Raw genomic sequence first — 18,800 nt, forward strand, 5'->3', positions numbered from 1 at the left:
TCAATAATAAATCATCTGTACCCTGTATTGTGTGTTCATCACCCCAAGTAAAGTCTCCGTCCATCATTTATCTCTCCATAGACCACTCCAACACCCCTACCTCCCCTCCACCCAGCAATCACTACACTGTGTCCATGTCCATTAATTTTCTTCTCTATTTTTTTTTCATTTTTGTTTAATCCCTCCATACCCTGGACCCAGCTGCCCAACCCCTATCAGCCGTCAGCCTGCTCTCTACCTGTGAGTTTGCTTCTTTGCTTCTTAGTTTATTTTGTTCATTAGAATCCATATATGAGTGAAATCACTGCTACTTGTCTTTCTCTGACTGGCTTATTTCATTTAGCATAATGTTCTCCAGGTCCATCCATGCTACTTCAAAGGGTAAGATTTCCTTCTTTTCTACCACAGAGTAGTATTCCATTGTACCACAGAATTTTATCCACTCATCTACTGATGGACACTTGGGCTGCTTCCAAATCTTGGCTATTGTAAATAATGTTGCAATGAACATACGGGTGTATATATTGGTTCAAATCAGTGTTTTGAGATTCTTATGATAAATTTCCAGAAGTGGAATCACTGGATAGTAAGGCAGTTCCACTTTTAATTTTTTCATGTAACTCTATACTTCTTTCCACAGTGGCTGCAGCAATATGCATTACCACCAATAGTGCATGAAGGTTCCCTTTTCTCCACATCCCTGCCAGCACTTGTTTATTGTTTTATTGATGATAGTCATTCTGACAGATATGAGGTGATATTTCATTGTGGTTTTAATTTGTATTTCTCTGATGATTAGTAACGTTGATTATTTCATATGTCTATTGGGCATCTGTATTTCTTGTTGAATTTTATAAGTTCTTTATAAATTTTGGATATTAATCCCTTATCAGATGTATTGGTGAATATGTTCTACCATTCAATGGGTTATCTTTTCAATTTGTTGATTGTTTCCTTTGCTGTGCAAAAACTTTTAAATTTGATGTAGTTCCATTTATTATTATATTTTGTTTCCCTGGTCCAAGGCAATACAACAGAAAAAAATATGCGATGATATAACAAACGTGTATTTCACAGAACCAGAACAAATATTCTAAAAATGTATATGGAACCACAAAAGATCCTTAATAACAACAGTCATCTTGAGAAAAAAGAACAAAATTGGAGAAATCACACCATCTGATATCAAACTAGACCACAAGGCCATAGCAATCAAATCAGCGTGGTACTGACATAAAAACAGAGAAATAGATTAATAGAATAGAATAGAGGCCATAAATAGACTCACACCTTTATATTTAATTAATAGTTGACAAAACGGGCAAGAACACACAATGTGGTAAATATAGTCTATTCAATGAATGGTGTTGGGAATATTGGACAGATATGTGCAAAAAAATGAAACTAGAAAACCTTCTTACACCATATACAAGAAAAAACTCAAAATGTATTAAAGACTTAAATGTTAGACTAGAAATACAGGCAGTGAAATCTTAGACATTTCCTCTAGCAAGATATTTTCAGTCTACTTTTGTGCTCTAATAAATTATTCCTGCTATTTTAGATCTTAAATTACATTCGTAATTACATTTTTATATTTATAGTACAGTAATAATTTTTTTTCATTTTATTTGTCAATAATCTGTTTTGCCTATTATGGAAGTCTAAGTTCTCAGATTCAGGAGGAATGTTTTTATTTTAATTTGCTTACAAGTAACTTGATTTTAATATATAACTTAGGCTTAATTTTATCTTGAATACTGAAGAAGTGTGAGAAATATATTTTATTTGGAGATTTGGTCATTATCTCTTCAAAATGGAGATACTATTTTTATTATTAATTTATTAATTAATTCTTCTTACAAATGTTTCTTTGTCTCCCCGCCCCCCCGCCCCAGACATCCTTCTGCTGCTTCCGCCCCACCCCCATCCCAAGCACTGTTGTCTATGTCCATTGACTATGCATACATGCATATAAATTCCTTGGTTTAATCTCATTCAACCCCACCTCCCTTTTCTGAAGTTTCTCAATCTGAACCATACTCCTTTATATGTTTCCGGGTCTATTTTGTTCATCAACTTTTTTTGTTCATTGTAATTCACAAATAAGTGAGATAATGTGATATTTGTCTTTCTCTGCTTGGCTTGTTTCACTTAGGATAATACTCTTCAGGTCCCTCCATGTCATCTCAAAATAAGAGATCTTTCTTTTTTACAGCTGCATAGTGCTCCATTGTGTATATGAACTACAGCTTTTTTATCCACTCATCTATCGATGGACACTTGGGCTGTTTCCATATCTTAGCAATTGTAAATAGTGTTGCTATGAACATAAGGGTACATATGTTCCTTCTGATTGGTGTTTTAGGCTTCTTAGGATATAGAAGTTGAATCACTGGGTCAAATGGCAGTTCAATTTTTGATATTTTGAGGAAACACCATATTGTTTTCCATAGTGGCTGCATGAGTCTGCATTCCCACCAGCAGTATACTAGAGTCCTCTTTTCAATTCACTCTTGCCAGGACTTGTTGTTTGATGATTTATTTGTTGATGGCAGCCATTCTGGCAGGTGTGAGGTGATACCTCTTAGTCGTTTTAATTTGCATCTCTCTGATGACTAGTGATGTTGAGCATTTTTTTTATATGTTTGTTGGCCATTTGTATATCCTTTTTTGAAAAGTGTCTATTTAGATCCTCTGCGCATTTTTAATTGGGTTCTTTGTCTTCCTTTTTATGAGTTGTATGAGTACTCTACATATTTTGGAAATTAACCCCTTATCTGATGTATTATTGGCAATTATTCTGTCTGATATAGTGGGTTCCCTTTCCATTCTGATACTTGTTTTTTTTTTGTTGTGCAGATGTTTTTTGGTTTCATCTAGTCCCGTGTATTAATTTTTTTCTTTGTTTCTCTTGCCTTAGGCATTGTATCAGTGTAAATTGTGCTGCATGTGATATCTGAAATTTTGTTGCCTACATTTTCTTCTAGGATTTTTATGGAATTACAAGTCATATTTAAGTCTTTTATCTATTTTGAGTTTATTCTTTTTTTCTTTTTATCCTCACTCGAGGACATTTTTCCTTTTTTTTTTTTTTTTTTTGTTCAGATGGTGGGGGAGGGAGAGAGAGAGAGAGAGAGAAACATCCATGTGACAGGGACACATTGAATGGCTGCCTCCCACACAACCCAACCAGGGCCGGGGACAAACTGCAACCAAGATACATGTCCTTAGCAAGATCTGAGCCCAGGTCTCTCTGGACAGCAGGCTGACACTCTAACTGATGAACCAAACTGGCCAGGGCAAGTTTATTCTTGTGTATGATATAAGTTGGTGGTCTAGTTTGATTTTTTTGCGTGTAGCTGTCCAATTTGTCTAACACTATTTACTAAACAGGCTATTTTTACTCCATTGTATGCTCTTTCCATCTTTGTCAAATGTTAATTGAGCATACTGTCTTTGGTCAATTTCTGGGTTCTTTGTTCTGTTCCATTGATTTATATGTTTGTTCTTGTGCCAGTACCAGGCGTTTTTATTACAATGATTTTGTAATATAACCTGATATCTGGTATTGTGATCCCTCCTACTTTGTTCTTCTTTTTTTAAGATTGCTGTGGCTATTCAGGATCTTTTTTGCTTCCATATGAACTTTTGAAGTATCTGTTTTAGTTCTGTGAAATATGTCATTGGTATGCTGTTAATTATTTTATGATAATTGCCGGCTCTTGGCCTGCTGGGATCAGTGCAATGGAATGAACCTACAACCACACACTGGTTGGAGTGACGGGGAGATTTGTAAGGTAGAAAATGCTACAGATCTCTGGACACAGTCCCATTTATTTGCAGGATGGTACCCCCAGGTTACAAGAGGATTTAAGTAAATTATTTTTTTAGATGGCATTACAGCATACATCCTAGCTTTGTCTCTTGCTTTTTACTGGAAGAAACCTTGAAGGCAAAAGATAACAAACCCTTATTCACATGCAAATGAAGCACCCAACACACTTGGGCCAGGTTTCTTCCCAGGCTAGGATTCTGAGAATGCATTAACACAAGGTTGAGAGTGCTTAACACAATGTTAAAAAACATGCATCTTCCAGCTCTGCAACCCCACAGTTAATTATGTATCCTGCTACTTTGCCAAATTTGTTTATGAAATCTAGTAGATTTTTAATGGAGTCTTTAGGGTTTTCTATGTACAATATCATATCATCTGCAAATAATAAGTTTCACTTCTTCCTTTCCAATTTAGATACCTTTTATTTTTTTCTTCATGTCTAATTGCTGTGGCTAAGACTTTCTGTTAAATAAGAGTGGTGAAAGTGGGCATCCCTGTCTTTTCCCTATTCTTAAGGGAAATGCTTTTAGTTTTTGCCCATTCAGTATGATGTTAGTTGCAGGTTTTTCATGCATGGCCTTTATTATGTCGATATATGATTTTTCTATTCCCACATCATTGAGTATTTTTACCAGAAATGGGTGGTGGATTTTGTCAAATGCCTTTTCAGTGTCTATTGATATGATGATATGGTTTTTATCTTTCATTTGATTTATGTAGTGTATCACATTTATTGATTTGCAAATATTGTACCAGCCTTGCATCCCTGGGATAAATCCCACTTGGTCATGGTGAATACTCTTTTTAATGTATTGCTGGATCCAATTTGCTAATAATTTGTTTAAAATTTTGGCATCTATGTTCATCAGGTATATTGGCCTGTAGTTTTCTTACTTTGTTGTGTCTTTATCTGGTTTTTGAATTAGAATTATGTTGGCATCATAAAACAAGTTTGGAAGTCTTCCTTCTTCATAAATTTTATGGAATAGTTTGTTGAGGATGGGTGTTAGTTTTTTGAATATTTAGTAAAACTCCCCCATGAAGCCATCCAGGCCTGGGAGATTCTTGATTACATCTTCAATTTCCATAGTAGTTATTGGTCTGTTCAAGTTTTCTATTGCTTCCTGGTTCAGTTTTGGGTGACTATGTGTTTCTAGAAATTTGTTCATTTTGCTTAAATTGTCGAATGTGTTGGAGAATAATTGTTCATAGTATTTGTTAATGATTATTTGTATTTCTGTGGTGTCAGTTGTTACTTCTCCTCTTTTGTTACTGATTTTGTTTATTTGGGTCCTGTCTCTATGTTCCTCGGTGAGTCTAGCTAAGGGTCCATTAATCTTGTTTATCTTTTCAAAGAATCACTCGTTTGTTTCATTGATCTTTTGAATTATTTTTTTAGTCTCTTTGTCATTTATTTCTGCTCAAATGTTTATGAATTCTTTCCTTCTACTTGCTCTGTTTTTTTCTTTGTGTTTTGCATTTTAGTTCTTTATGTTGTAGGGTTAGAATGTCAATTAAAATTTTTTTTTCTTTTTTGAGGTAGACCTGTAGTGCTATGAACTTCCCTCTGCTTATGTACTGCTTTCAATGTGTCCCATAGATTTTCTGTTGTTTTATGTTTATTTTCATTGGTTTCCAGGAAGTTTTAATTTCTTCCTTGATCTCCTTGGTAACCAATTTATTGTTTAATAACAAGCTATTTACCCTTCATGTTAAAATTTTTTTTCATGTTTTTGTTGTAATTGATTTGTAGTTTCAGGCCATTGTGATCTGAGAAGATGCTTGATATTATTTCAATCCTCTTGAACATGTAGAGACTTGGTTTGTGTCCCAACATGTGGTATATCTTTGAGAACATCCCGTGTGCACTTGAGAAGAATGTGAATTCTGCATTTTTGGGGTATAATACTCTGTAGATGTCTATTAAATCCATTTGATTTAGTTCATCATTTAGAGTCTCTGTTTCCTTGTTAAATTTTGTCTAGAGGATCTACCCATGATGTCAGCAGAGTGTTGCACTCTCCTGCTATGATTGTATTGCTGTCAATTTCTCCTTTGAAGTCCTACAGAAATCTTTAAATATATTTTGTTGCTCTTATATTGGGTGTATATATGTTTACCAAGGTTATATCTTCCTGTTGGATAGATCCTTTCAATATTATGTAGTGGCCTTTTTTGCCTATAGTTATGCTCTTCATTTTAAAGTCTATTTTATCAGATATTAGTATTGCTACCCCAGCTTTTTTTCTTTTGGTTTGCTTGGAAGATTTTTTTTCCATCCCTTCACTTTCAACCTATGTCAGTCTTTTGTTGTGAGCTGGGTCTCTTATAAACTGAGTCATGCTTTCTTATCCAGTCAGCTACTCTGTGTCTTTTTATCAGAGTATTCAAACCATTCACATTTAAGATGATAATTGATATGTACTTATTTATTGCCATTTTTGTTTATTGTGGTTATATTTTTCTTTCTATTTCTTCTACTAATTACAGCAGTATTTTAATGTATCTTGCAGTGCTGGTTTGGTACTACTTTATTCCCTTAGCCTTTTTATTTTTCACTTTTTTCTTTTTTTGGTCTGTGAATATTTATTTTGAATGATAGCCTTGCTAGATAGAGTAGTCTTGGATACAGATCCTTGCTTTTCATGACCTTGATTATTTCATGCCATTCCCTTCTGGCCTGTAGTGTTTCTGTTGAGAAGTCAGCTGATAGCCTTATGGAGGTTCCTATGTAGATAACCTGTTGCTTACCTCTTGTTTCCTTTAGGATTCTCTCTTTGTCTTTAATTTTTGGCATTTTAATTATTATGTGTCTTGGTGTGGGTCTCTTCAGGTTCTTCTTACTTGGGGCTCCCTGTGCTTCTTGTACTTGAATGCCTTTTCCTTCACCAAGGTAGGGAAATTTTCTGGCACTATTTTTTCAAATATATTCTCTAGCCCTTGCTCATTTTCTTCTTCTTCTGGAACAACTATAATGTGAATGTTGTTACATTTAATATTGTCCCATGGTTCTCTTAGGCTGTCTTCCTCTTTTATCATTGTTTTTTCTTTTTGGTTTTCTGATTGTGCAATATTTTCTACTCTGTCTTCTAATTCATTGGTCTGATCCTTGCCCCCCCGTACTCTGCTGGTTATTCCTTCCAATGTGTTCTTTATTTCTGTTATGTCTTTCTTCATTTTCAATTGGTTGGTTTTCAATGCTTCTATATCTTTACTCATGTTGTTGGGCCTCCTCTGATTATTACTCTGAACTCTCCCTCTGATATTTTGTTCAATTCCCTTTCATTTATTTCATCTGTTGAATTATCTTGTTCTTTCATTTGGAATTTGTTTCTTTGTTTCGCCATTTTGGCTATCTCAGTGGGTTTTAGATTCTGCTAAATTGTTCCTGTGGATGTTTCACTGATTTTTGGCTCCTCTACTGGGTTTGGATGAGTGTGGGAGGACCCACGTTAAACACCACTGTCAGGTTTACTTTCCTGGGTAGATTTCCAAGCCCAGGAAAGGTTCATTTGTTCTCTAGGTTTTTGCCTGGAGGCTATTAGTCTCAGTTACTGGATGGGTCTTGGATTATAGCCCTTAACTAAATAAAAAAATCCCTCAGGTGTTCAGGGTAAGAGGATTTTCAGTGGATAGAGAAGATGCTTCCTGTTAATGAGCCTCAATTTGCATTTCTCTTGGCTTGGCAGGATTATGTTAAGTTCCTGAGGGAGAGGCTGTTGGTTCTCCCTGGGGCTCTGGGAAGGGGCTCTTTGAGTAAAATGGCTTATGTCCTGTGAGGGACAAGTCAGCAAAAAAACTCCCACTGCTGCCCCAGCTCTCCAAACTCCCAACCCTTTCCACAAAATGCCATTCCAGTCTGTCCTCCCTGTGCCTAAGTGGGTGGCTGTAGTTCTGACCCATCCCTCTGCACTGTGGAACCAGTTTGGGATGTTAATCATGAGGGAGCAGCTCACAGCTGAAAGAGCTGCTGTCTGTGGGCTCGCAGCCCTCCTCCTCACACCTCCACAGTTCCTACCAGGCTCAAGTTAGTCTCCTCTTTCTGTTTTGGTTATTTGGGTCCTCTCCAACTGCTTTTCTGTTATTTTTTTCTGATGATTTGAATTTATTTATTTGTAATTCCAGTTTGGTCATAGGTGACAGTCTGTGTGGCTTCCATTCATTCTGCCACCATTTTGGAATCCAACCAAAATGGAGATAATAAAATCCAGCTCTGAGATGGCACCGTGGGATGTGCACCAAAGTAAAAGGAAAGTGCAATGCTGCCCAACACATACAATCAGAACATGGAAAATAAAAGGCATGAACCAAGGTAAACCAGAAATTGTAAAGCAAGAAATAGAACATCTAAATAGGAAACTGTAATAAACTTTGGTGTTAGGAAACTGTAATAAACTTTGGTGTTAGGAAACTGTAATAAACTTTAATAACACATTTCCAGTCAGGTAACTATAAAGTGTTCTACTCTGAAAATAATAAACTCAAATGAAATGGGTAGCCATAAAGTATATGTTTAATTTATTAATTTTTAGAGACAGAGATCAATTTGTTATTTCACTTATTTATACACTCATTGGTTAGTTCTTGTATGTTCCTTGATTGAGGATGGAACCCACAACCCTGGCATATCAGGACAATGCTCTAACCAACTGAGCTACCAGGCCATGGTGCAATGAAATGGCTTTAATACAGAGGAAAGATGTAACATAGGCAGTTAGGAGCTGCATTGCAAAATTTGACTGAATAATCTTCCTCAGACTTGTAAAAATCTATTGACAGAACCACTATTCAAGTGTATGTTTCCACTTGAATGACAGGCATTAGACAAGTCTATCATCTGCAGAGGTTGAAGAACACGAAAGTGAAAGCTTTTTCTCCAAGTGTCCAAGAGCAAATTGATCACATACACAAACAAGACATGCTGATAAGTATAGGTAATTGGAATGTAACAGTAGGCAATAAAGTTGAATCAAATGTTGCAAGAAAATTTGGACTAGGTGTCAGAAATAAAGCATGAGTTTGGCTCTTGGATTGGTGCAAAACCAAAAACTTTATTGAAATATATGTGCTTCAAACAACCAAAAAGATGACTGTATATATAAACAGCACCAGATGGCTAATAAAAAAAAAAATAGACTATGTAACTGGAAACAGGAGATGGAGAAGCTGAATTCTCTCTGCCAAAACAAGACCAGGAACAGATTGTGATACTGACCAAAATTATTAATATCAAACATTATAGTAAAGTTAAAGAGCACTAAAAGAATCATAGTATAAAAATACAATGCAAGTACCATTCCTGATGGATTTAAAGTCCACAGAAAACACAAATTGCACTATTAAACTTAATTGAGTGAGAACCAGAAGAACCATAAACTGACACTAGAATACTATTAGGGATGAATGAGAAAAGACAATTCCAGAGGTAAAAACAAAAGACAAGCCAAGATGGATGACAAAAGAAACAATAAAAAATGTTATAGACAGTCAAAAGGCAAAAGTAAAAGATAACAAAAGCAGGACTAGAATCCTGAATGCAGTTTTTAATGACTATCATGTAGAGATAAGGAGAACTATTACAATAGTCAGTGAAAGGAGATAAATAGAACAAGAAAAAAAGAAAAAGAAGAAAAAAAAACAGGAGATCACTACCATGAGATTCAAGAAATAAAAGAGAAATTCAAACCTAGACTAGGAATGTTCAATAACCAACAAGGAAACACGTTATCTGACTATGAAAAAAATAAAGGGATAGTGGAAACAGTCTACCAAAAATATATACTGAAGAGAAAAAAATAATGAAGATCTTGAAGATTTCTATAAAGAAGAACCTGTAATCTAGAAACTGAAGTGGAAGATGCTGTGGAGGGACATACTATGAACAAGGAAATCCCTAGGGAAAGATAGAATACTGTTAGAGTTTGTCAAAATCCTACCAAGAGTATGTCAACAAATAAGTAAAACAAAACAATATCTGCAGACTGGAAACATCCAATATATATCCCAATTTTTAAGAAGGAGATGCCAAGGAGTACAGTAACTATAGGGCCAGTCTCTAATTTCCCACACAAGTAAAGTGATTCCCAGGATGGTGCAACAAAGGTTTCTACTTTCTATGAGGCAAGAAATGCTGGATGTTTAAGCTAGAATCAAAAAAGGAAGAGGCATTCGAGATCTAATTGCAAACACTTATTGGATACTGGAGTGCTCCAAAGCATTTCAAAAGAAGGTTAGCATGTATGGGGTTTGGGGGGTGGAAGATGGATGTTTTGTAACCTTGTGTTAAGCACTCTCACCTGACCCGAATGGGGGTGAACCTGGACCACCCGGTGTATTGGGTGAAAATAAGGCTTCAAGAAAATAATTTTCACCTGGGGTACCAATCTGAAAATAAATAGGATGGCATCCAGAGTTCGAGAGTTCTTGCTATTTTGCAAGGCTTCCTCTCACTCCAACCAGTGTGTGGTTGTAGGTTCATTACAATTGCACTGAGCCGTGCAGGCCGAGAGATGGCAAGTGGCGAGTCTGATGTGATTCCGGTATGCAGCGAGAATTCTTCGCGACCAACAAACGGTAACAAACGCAGTGGCAAATCGACCTGACCAGCAAGTTAACATCCAGATCTTAAGTAAATTTCACTCAGGAAAGGAGTTTTCTTGAGCCAGCAGCGCTCGGCTTGGGATACCTGCCAGCATACCTAGTGTCATGAGAGGGTTTCAGTAAGACAGCATGGGGTCGGCATTTACAGCATCACAGCATCTGCCTCAGGAGATCAGTCCCAGCAGCGAGGCGGCCCCAACCTCCCCTTCAGAGGAAACTCCGGAGCCAACTGCTCCTGCATGGTTGATAAAAGAGGAACGTTTTCCTCCCCCTCCTCCATCTTTTGTGGAGGATTTCTTAGCCTCACCATGCCCAGCAATGGAGAACTGTCTTATAGAGGCCAGGAAAGCGGGCAACCTTGGGGTTTTTCCTGCTATAATATGGCCAGATAAACAACCTGTGCATGCATGTTTGCCCTGTCAGGTTTTTAAAGAATTCAGGCAAAGCGTAAAGGAGAATGGTTTGTGCAAAGTGTTACAAAGAATAGAAAAAATCTTTATTAAGCCTTTAACTGATCAACATGTATTAACCTTATTTTTGTCTCTTCAAGCTTTAATAGACCTACAGAATCATCCTATTTTTATAGCCCACATTCAATCTCATTCCACACTCCCCGGACCTTTAACCCAAAAAAATCAACGGGCAGATACCATCGTAGCAACAACTCTTGCATTTCAGCAAGCACAGTGTTTGCATGCCTTTTTTCACCAAGATGCTCAAGCACTCATGAAAATCTTTCATTTGACCCTCTTGCAAGCTCAAGACATTATTAAGGCTTGCCCAGATTGCTAACTTTCCGGAGGGACTCCAACATCAGCAGGAGTCAATCCTCGGGGTTTATCCCCTAATGCTTTATGGCAAACAGATGTAACACATATTCCATCATTTGGTTGATTTTAGTGGGTACCTGTTACTATAGATACCCATTCCAATTTTTTACATGCAACTGCCACTGCTGGGCAAAAGGCCAAAGATGTTAAGTGTCACTGGCTGTCCTGTTTTGCACATATGGGGGTGCCACTGGAAATTAAAACAGATAATGGGCCAGCCTATACATCTCAAAACATTAAAATATTTCTCCAACAATGGATCATTAGCCATAAAACTGGAGTACCCTATAACCCTACAGGACAAGCTATTGTTGAACGTGCTCATGCTACTTTAAAATTATTAATTACAAAACAAAAATGGGGGAATATGGGAGAACCCCCTGTAAATCAGCTTTCTCTGGCAATCTATACCTTAAATTTTTTAAATTGAGATCACTTTGGCACTACAACTGCGGAGCGACATTTTTGACAAAAGGCTTCTGCCACAGGGCCCAGGCCTTTGGTCCGGTACAGAGATCTACTGCAAGGGCCGGAATGGCAAGGTCCTGCAGAGTTACTGGCTTGGGGGAGGGGGTATGCTTCTGTTTTGTCTCCTAAAGGTCCCAAGTGGCTGGCGGCTCGGTGGATAAAACCTTACTATGAATAGGAAGGACCTGCCCTTCAACCTGACTTCCCCAAATGACCTTGGACACTGATCATAAAACTCACACTTGGTCCTGGACTCGGCCCCATGACCCCTCTCAAACCCTTTCTAGGGTTACCTGGGGAAGCCATAAACAGTTGCAACAATGCCCTGAAACAAGATTCCCTGGTGTTTTGCTACACCAAGGGCTAGATGTTTGGGACAGAAGGCCTCTCCTGATCCAGCCGATGGACCCCTATAGATCCGAGGGGAGGTGCCCCCTGAGTTCCAGGGCCCCAGAGATCCTACTTGGGTTTCTGACGAATGGCCAGGAGACACCAAGATGTACCCAAAAAGATTAAAGAAGACCTGGTAAAGACTCCGGAGGTGTATTCTGGGTGACTGGTCTACCTAGATGAGCATGAGAGGGCCAGACGCAGCACACCCTCTCCTCTCCTGGGAATCTCCCTAAGATGTTAGGTGGGGTTCAAACCTGGCAAATTCTGTTCATTCAGACCCGCCACTGGGGCGGAAGGGAGGACTGATCACCTCCCAAGCACATAGGCGCTGCTCAGGATAAGAAATTTCTGGAAGAAAATTTAAATGGTGTGTGAGTATGACTCTGTGAATGTAATTGTGTGAGTGACCATGCTCCATGACGTTTGTAAGCAAAAGTTTCTGTCTTGTGTGTCCTCCCTTGTTTTTGTCCTCATCTGCCTCCCTACTGTGTCTCCCTCAACTTTGTTATGGTTAATCTTATCATGGATAGCAGCCCTAGTGCCCAGTAGACCTCATAGGGTTGCATTTTTGAAACATTCTTAGAGAAAGATTTGAGGAAGATTCTGATTAGGGCACATATACTGATAGTGGGCCACAAACTGGGCCCCAAAAGAAACCTGGGCAAAGGTAGGGCAGTGCCTGTGAGGCAGAGTTACAGCTAAAGGCCCAAACAATTTTCTGGCCCAAACATATACTCTTTGGGCCTTGATTAGGAATCGCCTTGATCCTGTGCAGGAGGCTAATAAGGTGAGGAAGCAAGATGTAGTGAAAGACTTGAGAAAAGCCGAGAAAGGCTATGAGTCCTTAATAACTCCACCATCTTCTGCTGCATCTATAATTAATATGTGTGCTTTGTAGGCCTGAAAAGAGCTCCCAACAAAAGGGAAAAAAAAAATTTGCTAGATCTTACATCCATCAGACAAGGACCTGAAGAGCCATATCAAGATTTTGTAGCTACAGGCAGTTAACAGAATAATTTATGTTCAGGGGCCGTCCCTGCTGGTGGGCCACTCTGTGTGTCCTGCATGGAGCGTGCTTTGGGACTGGGGTCAGTGTGGAGAGCCCCTCGTCCTGGGAAACATGGGCAGCGGGCAGGCAGACACACAAGCACTCACCTGGAGGCCACAGGGTTCCCCAGGGAGGGCAGTCAGGCCACGCAAGGGGCATGTTCCTTAGGTGCCAGCCCAGGCAGCTTGTCTGTCCGCCACCCCAGATTTGGCAGCAGCTAGTTTCCAACTGGCATCTTTAAACTTTGGGGAGTTAAAAATAAGGATTTCAGGTGCAGGTACAAAGTGTGACCCTCCCCTTTCCTGAGTCCTTTTGTAAACCTAGTGTCGAAGGAAATTTTCCCATCTGTCTGCCCATTGTGGGACACAAATACTGCCAGGGGAGGGCTTCCTTGGACACTTTTCACTGTGTTATCCTGTGAAACAATTGGTTAATTAGCTCTAAAGATATATTATATAAGAGACACTCCTGGGGAAAAAAACAAGACAAAAGAATAGCCAAGGTATTAAAAGCAGCCTTTAGGGAAACAGGGCCCTCGAGGAAGGATCGCCCTAGGAAGGGTCTAGATAGCAGGCCTAGGTCCCTGTTAGGGATAGAAAAGACTAGGACTAAGTCAGGTGTAAAGGATACTGGTGTAGCAGACTCAGTCCTGACCAAGCCAATGGGCCCCTAACCTACCCCTGGACTTCAAAGAGGACTATGGACCATGGGAGAAATACTGTGACTCATTTGTTTCTGCCATGCTGGAATATCCGTATCCCCTATTTGGATGTGATCTTCTCCAGTGATTTTCAGTTGCTGGCCACTACCATTCCAGGCCAGCCCCACATCAAGTTCTACAAAATGTTGGCCATCGACCCTGCCAGCCTGCCTCCTGCTTGGTGGCCTGGAGAAACCTCTTCAGTACTGCCTGGAGGTGGTCGACATGGTGCAGACGGCCCGTTCAGGCCTCGGGGGTGTTCCACTGCCATCATCGGAAGTGGTCTTGTTCGTGGACGGAAGCAGCTGTGTCCAGGAGGAGGTTGGGTATGCTGGGGCAGCGGCAATGACTTTGGACTGTGTCATTTGGTCTCAGTCATAAAGTAGGGGAACTTCAGCCCAATGGCCTGAAATCATAGCTCTGATCCAGGCTCTCCGATGGGGCAAGAAAAATCTGCTACAGACCAGAGCCCTGGAACCAGCGCGGCCTCTCCAGATGCACTAGGTCAGAAAATGACCTGGATGAACAGAAGCAAGCCACCCAAGAATTAATGGAAGATGGACACTGCTTGATGGGAGGTTATTGGTCCCAGAGGATTTAGGTCAGACTTTAGTCAACCAGGTGCACCAGACTACCCACTTAGGTTACTCCAAGCTTACTAAACTCCAAAGAGACAGGTTATGTCCAGTAAAATCTCAGGGAAAGGGGGAAGGCAGAGAGAAGCAGGAATGTGTGGGTCTGAGTAGGGAGGAAGAGAAGAAAAGCTGGGCCGTGTGCAGATAGCAGATAGATTGAGCAAGCTCCCAGGTTTATGTCAGGGAAAGCACTAGGAAATTCTCAGAGGGTCTATGCAAGTTAAAGATTTAGACAGGACTTTAAAGGACACCTCAGCCAAATTTACTTTAAAAAAACAGTGAAAACTGGACCACTCTGCTCCCCTTCGTCCTCTTGCAGTTCTTGTGGGCCCTGCAGTCCACCCAGAAAACTGTTGATTAACTCATCTGCAACACCCTGCCCGTGCCTGCCTCGGACCCTGTGCACCCTTTCCAGCCCAAAGACGCAATAAGATTCCCTGAGGACTCTGGCGACGGTGTCCTCTATGCAGAAGACTGAAAAATGAGTGATGATGCTCCTGACCACCGCAACAGTGGTGTTCCTGCATTTGTAAGAGAACAAAAAGGGGAGATATGCTGGGGTGTGGGATGGAAGATGAATGTTTTGTAACTGTGTGTTAAGCACTCTAACCTGACGGGTGTGTAGGGGTGGGGGGGAGGATCTGGTCCACCCAGGTGAATTGGGTGAAAATAAGGGTTTGTGATCTGTTGAATTAAGAAAATGATTTTCACCTGGGGGTACCAATCTGAAAATAAATAGGACAGTGTCCAGAGTTTGAGAGCTCGTGCTATCTTGCAAGGCTCCCTCTCACTCCAACCAGTGTACGGTTGTAGGTTCATTACAATTGCACTGATCCCTGCAGGCCAAGAGATGGCAACTGTGTGTTGTATAGACTACAATAAAGCCTTTGACTGTGTGGGTTATGAAAGCTGGGGATTGCTCTGAAAGAAAGGGAGATGCTTCAGCACCTGATTGTCCTGATGCATTAACAGTGTTGTGGACAGGAAGCCACTGTCAGGACAGGGTATGGAGAGAAAGAATGGCTTCCTGTGGGCAAAGGTGGCAGACAAGCGGGATTTTATTTCCCTATTTGTTTAATTTGTACATAAAACTTATCATATATCATACAAAAATTGAAATAAACTCAGGAAGGAGTGAAAACAGGTGGAAGAAATATCAATAACTTAGATATCCAGATGACACCATTTTATTGGCAGAAAGTAGCAATGATTTGAAAGGACTTCTGATGAAAGTGAAAGAAGAAAGTGCATTTGAACATCTAAAAGACAAATATGACTACAGAAGAAATACACAACTTCAATATAGACAACAGAGACATTAAAATTGTTAAAGATTTTGCTTATCTGGGTTTTGTAATCATATCAGATGGAGATTGCAGTCAATAAAAGAAGAAAAGGCTGAATCTCAGAAGGGCTGTGATAGAAGAATTAAGATCACCAAGAGCAAATATGTATTGTTAGAGGCTAAGGCTAAAAATATTCATACCCTCATATTCTCAATCACTATGCATGTATGCAAAAGTTAAACAGTGGAAAAGGCTTATAGAACAAAAAAAAAATTATTAACAATATGGTATTGAAGGAGATCTCTATGGATACTTTAGATTTTTTTTTTTTTTTTTAGAAAGTAGATCCTAGAGCAAATTAAGCCTGAAACATCACTGAAGGCAAATGACAAAACTGAAGCTGTACTATTTTGGGCACATCATGAAGATCATGATGCTTGGAAAAACAAAACGCAGGAGGAAAAGAGGAAAACCAAATATGAGATGAATTGACTCCATAAAGAAAGCTATTGGCATGAATCTACAAGAGATGAGCAGGGCTGTTGAGGACAAAACATCAGGGACATCACTTATTCTTAGGATTGCCAGGAATCTGAGCCAACTCAGCAGCACATAGCCCACATGAGAAGTAAATGATATAATGTTTCTCAATGAACTAGCTTGATGCCTGATATATGACAAGTCTTCTTGTTTCCTAAGGACAAGACTGTTGCCGTTAAAAACAATAATGTGGTAGGAGACCCACACCAGGGACCTTAGAGGTAAATCTAAATTTAAAAATTGTTAATGGTCTCAGTGAGAACCATTCAGAAGCCAACACAAAGATATAAAATTGGGGAATCAGGTCCAGAAAAGACCAGCAACAAGCAAGTGGGATAAAAGCATCATCAACAGACTAAAAATGCAGGAACTATGTACCTAGGAGTAAAGGTTTAGAAAATAGGGTGATGGGGTTCTTAGAAAAAGTAGAAAACTAAGCAGAACTCAGAAGTAAGCATGAAGACATAGGTTTAAAAACAGGAAAAGAAACAAGCAAATGAAAACAAGTTTGCTCATTGTTATAACCCAGTAATTCTCCATCCGCTAGAAGAAGGAACCTCTCCTGGGTTCCTTGAACCCGAGTAGTTTTTGCAAAAATTCTCGAAGAGGAAGGTATGCATCAGCCATGACCACAAGGGTGTTGACCATGAGCTTAACTAATCAGGAGATGCCAGACTGTCAATGAGACATTCAAGGTCGGGATCTAATAAATGTTAAGAAATATAAAATAAACATCTTGTACAGCTGCTAACTGCTGATATCCGCTTCTGTACACGTAGCTTGCTTGCTCTGCTAAATTCTTGGGTAACCCCTGTCCTATATAAGCAACCCTCCCCCTGAGCTCGGGGCTGCGGTTCTCCTCTGTGTAGGTTGGCTGCAGTCCCTGCACAGGTAATAAAGCTCCTAATATTCAAAATTACTTTGTGTCTGAGTGAGGTTGATTCTCCTGGGTTACAATACTCATAGAAATCAGAGTGCAAGAGAAGGATGATTCTGGCACTGGGGATCTTGGCCTGTATTTAAGAACCAGGTGAAAAATAAAGACCAAGCCTATAGTAAGACAGATTAGATATTAACATCATAAGCTAGATAGAGGTTCCTATATTTTCCCTGCTTAAAAATAGGTCCAGTTTCAAAGATTAAGCAGGTAGTTACAATAATCTCTTCTGCACATACTTACTGTCATGTACAATCACTGGATAATTTGTCTTTGCTGATATGCTCTATTAACATTTTTCTTCCTCACCCTATTTCAAATAAAGATTGCTGAAAAATCACACGTTTTTGTCTTTTGTATTTACATAGACACATAAAATATGTGTGTATATTTAAGTGGGTATGTAATGATGAGAGAATTTGAAATACTGAGAGAAAAAATGCATGTTTGATGTCTGTGTGTGTGTGTGAAAAATAGAGAAATGAGCTTTAAAAATAACATGAAGTCACCCAGTTCCACATACCCAATGCATCAATGCACAGTTTAACAATGCTGATAGTTCACTTGCCATCTCAAAGTTGTTTACAGTCAAAGAGAACAGGTTTAAGAGAGGCCCCTTCAATTTCTAAATAGTTCTAATTAGTAGAAAACAGCTTTTTTGTGTTATAACAGAATTTTTTTCCTGCATTGTTTCAGAGCATTTCAGCTCCACAATTTGGAAGTATATGGATTTTAAAAATGTATTTTTTTAATTGATTTTTTAGAGAGTGAGAAAGGAAAAGAGAGATAGAAACATGGATGTGAGAGAGATACATTGATTGGCTGCCCTCTGCATGCCCCTACTGGGAATCAAGCCTGCAACCTGGGCATGTGCCTTAACTGGGAGTCTTACTGGCACCTCTTAGTCCATGGGACAATGCTCAATCCACTGAGCTATACAAGATGGGCTGTTTTTTTTTTTTTTTTTAGTGTGCCAAATCTTCAAATATTTGAACATCACACTTATGTACCTATATACCCCCTACATTTATTTTTGTACATTAAACAGCCCTATTCTCTTTTCAATATTTTAATGTCCAAATGTCTTAAATCTTTATTATCCTTAGAGTTTCATTTGTTTTATGTGATACTCAGAAGTGAGAACAGTCCAGATGTGGTGAAGTTATGAAATTATATTATAAAAATTTTCTTCTTTATTTTGAGCATTAAACATATATAAATGGAGGCAAAGTTTTTGTCTAATTTTTATTTTTTGGCAGCCATCACACTGTTGACTTATAGTGGTCTTGTAATCAATTTGTTACTTCTGTCATTCACATCATTAGATTCCTCTTTGAATTATTGACATATGAATCCATTATGGCATTTTTCACATTTATGCTAATTATTTATTTATGTCTGTCTTTCCTACTAGACTGTGAGTTTTTCAGGGGAAAGGACTGTCTTATTAATCTCTGACCTAGTAATTTAATAAGTTAATAAATGTTTGTTGAATAAATACAGAAATATGAAAATTTAAGAAGCA

The sequence above is a fragment of the Molossus molossus genome, unplaced genomic scaffold, assembly GCF_014108415.1.
Source record: "Molossus molossus isolate mMolMol1 unplaced genomic scaffold, mMolMol1.p scaffold_m16_p_5, whole genome shotgun sequence".
NCBI classification, from domain to species: domain Eukaryota; kingdom Metazoa; phylum Chordata; class Mammalia; order Chiroptera; family Molossidae; genus Molossus; species Molossus molossus.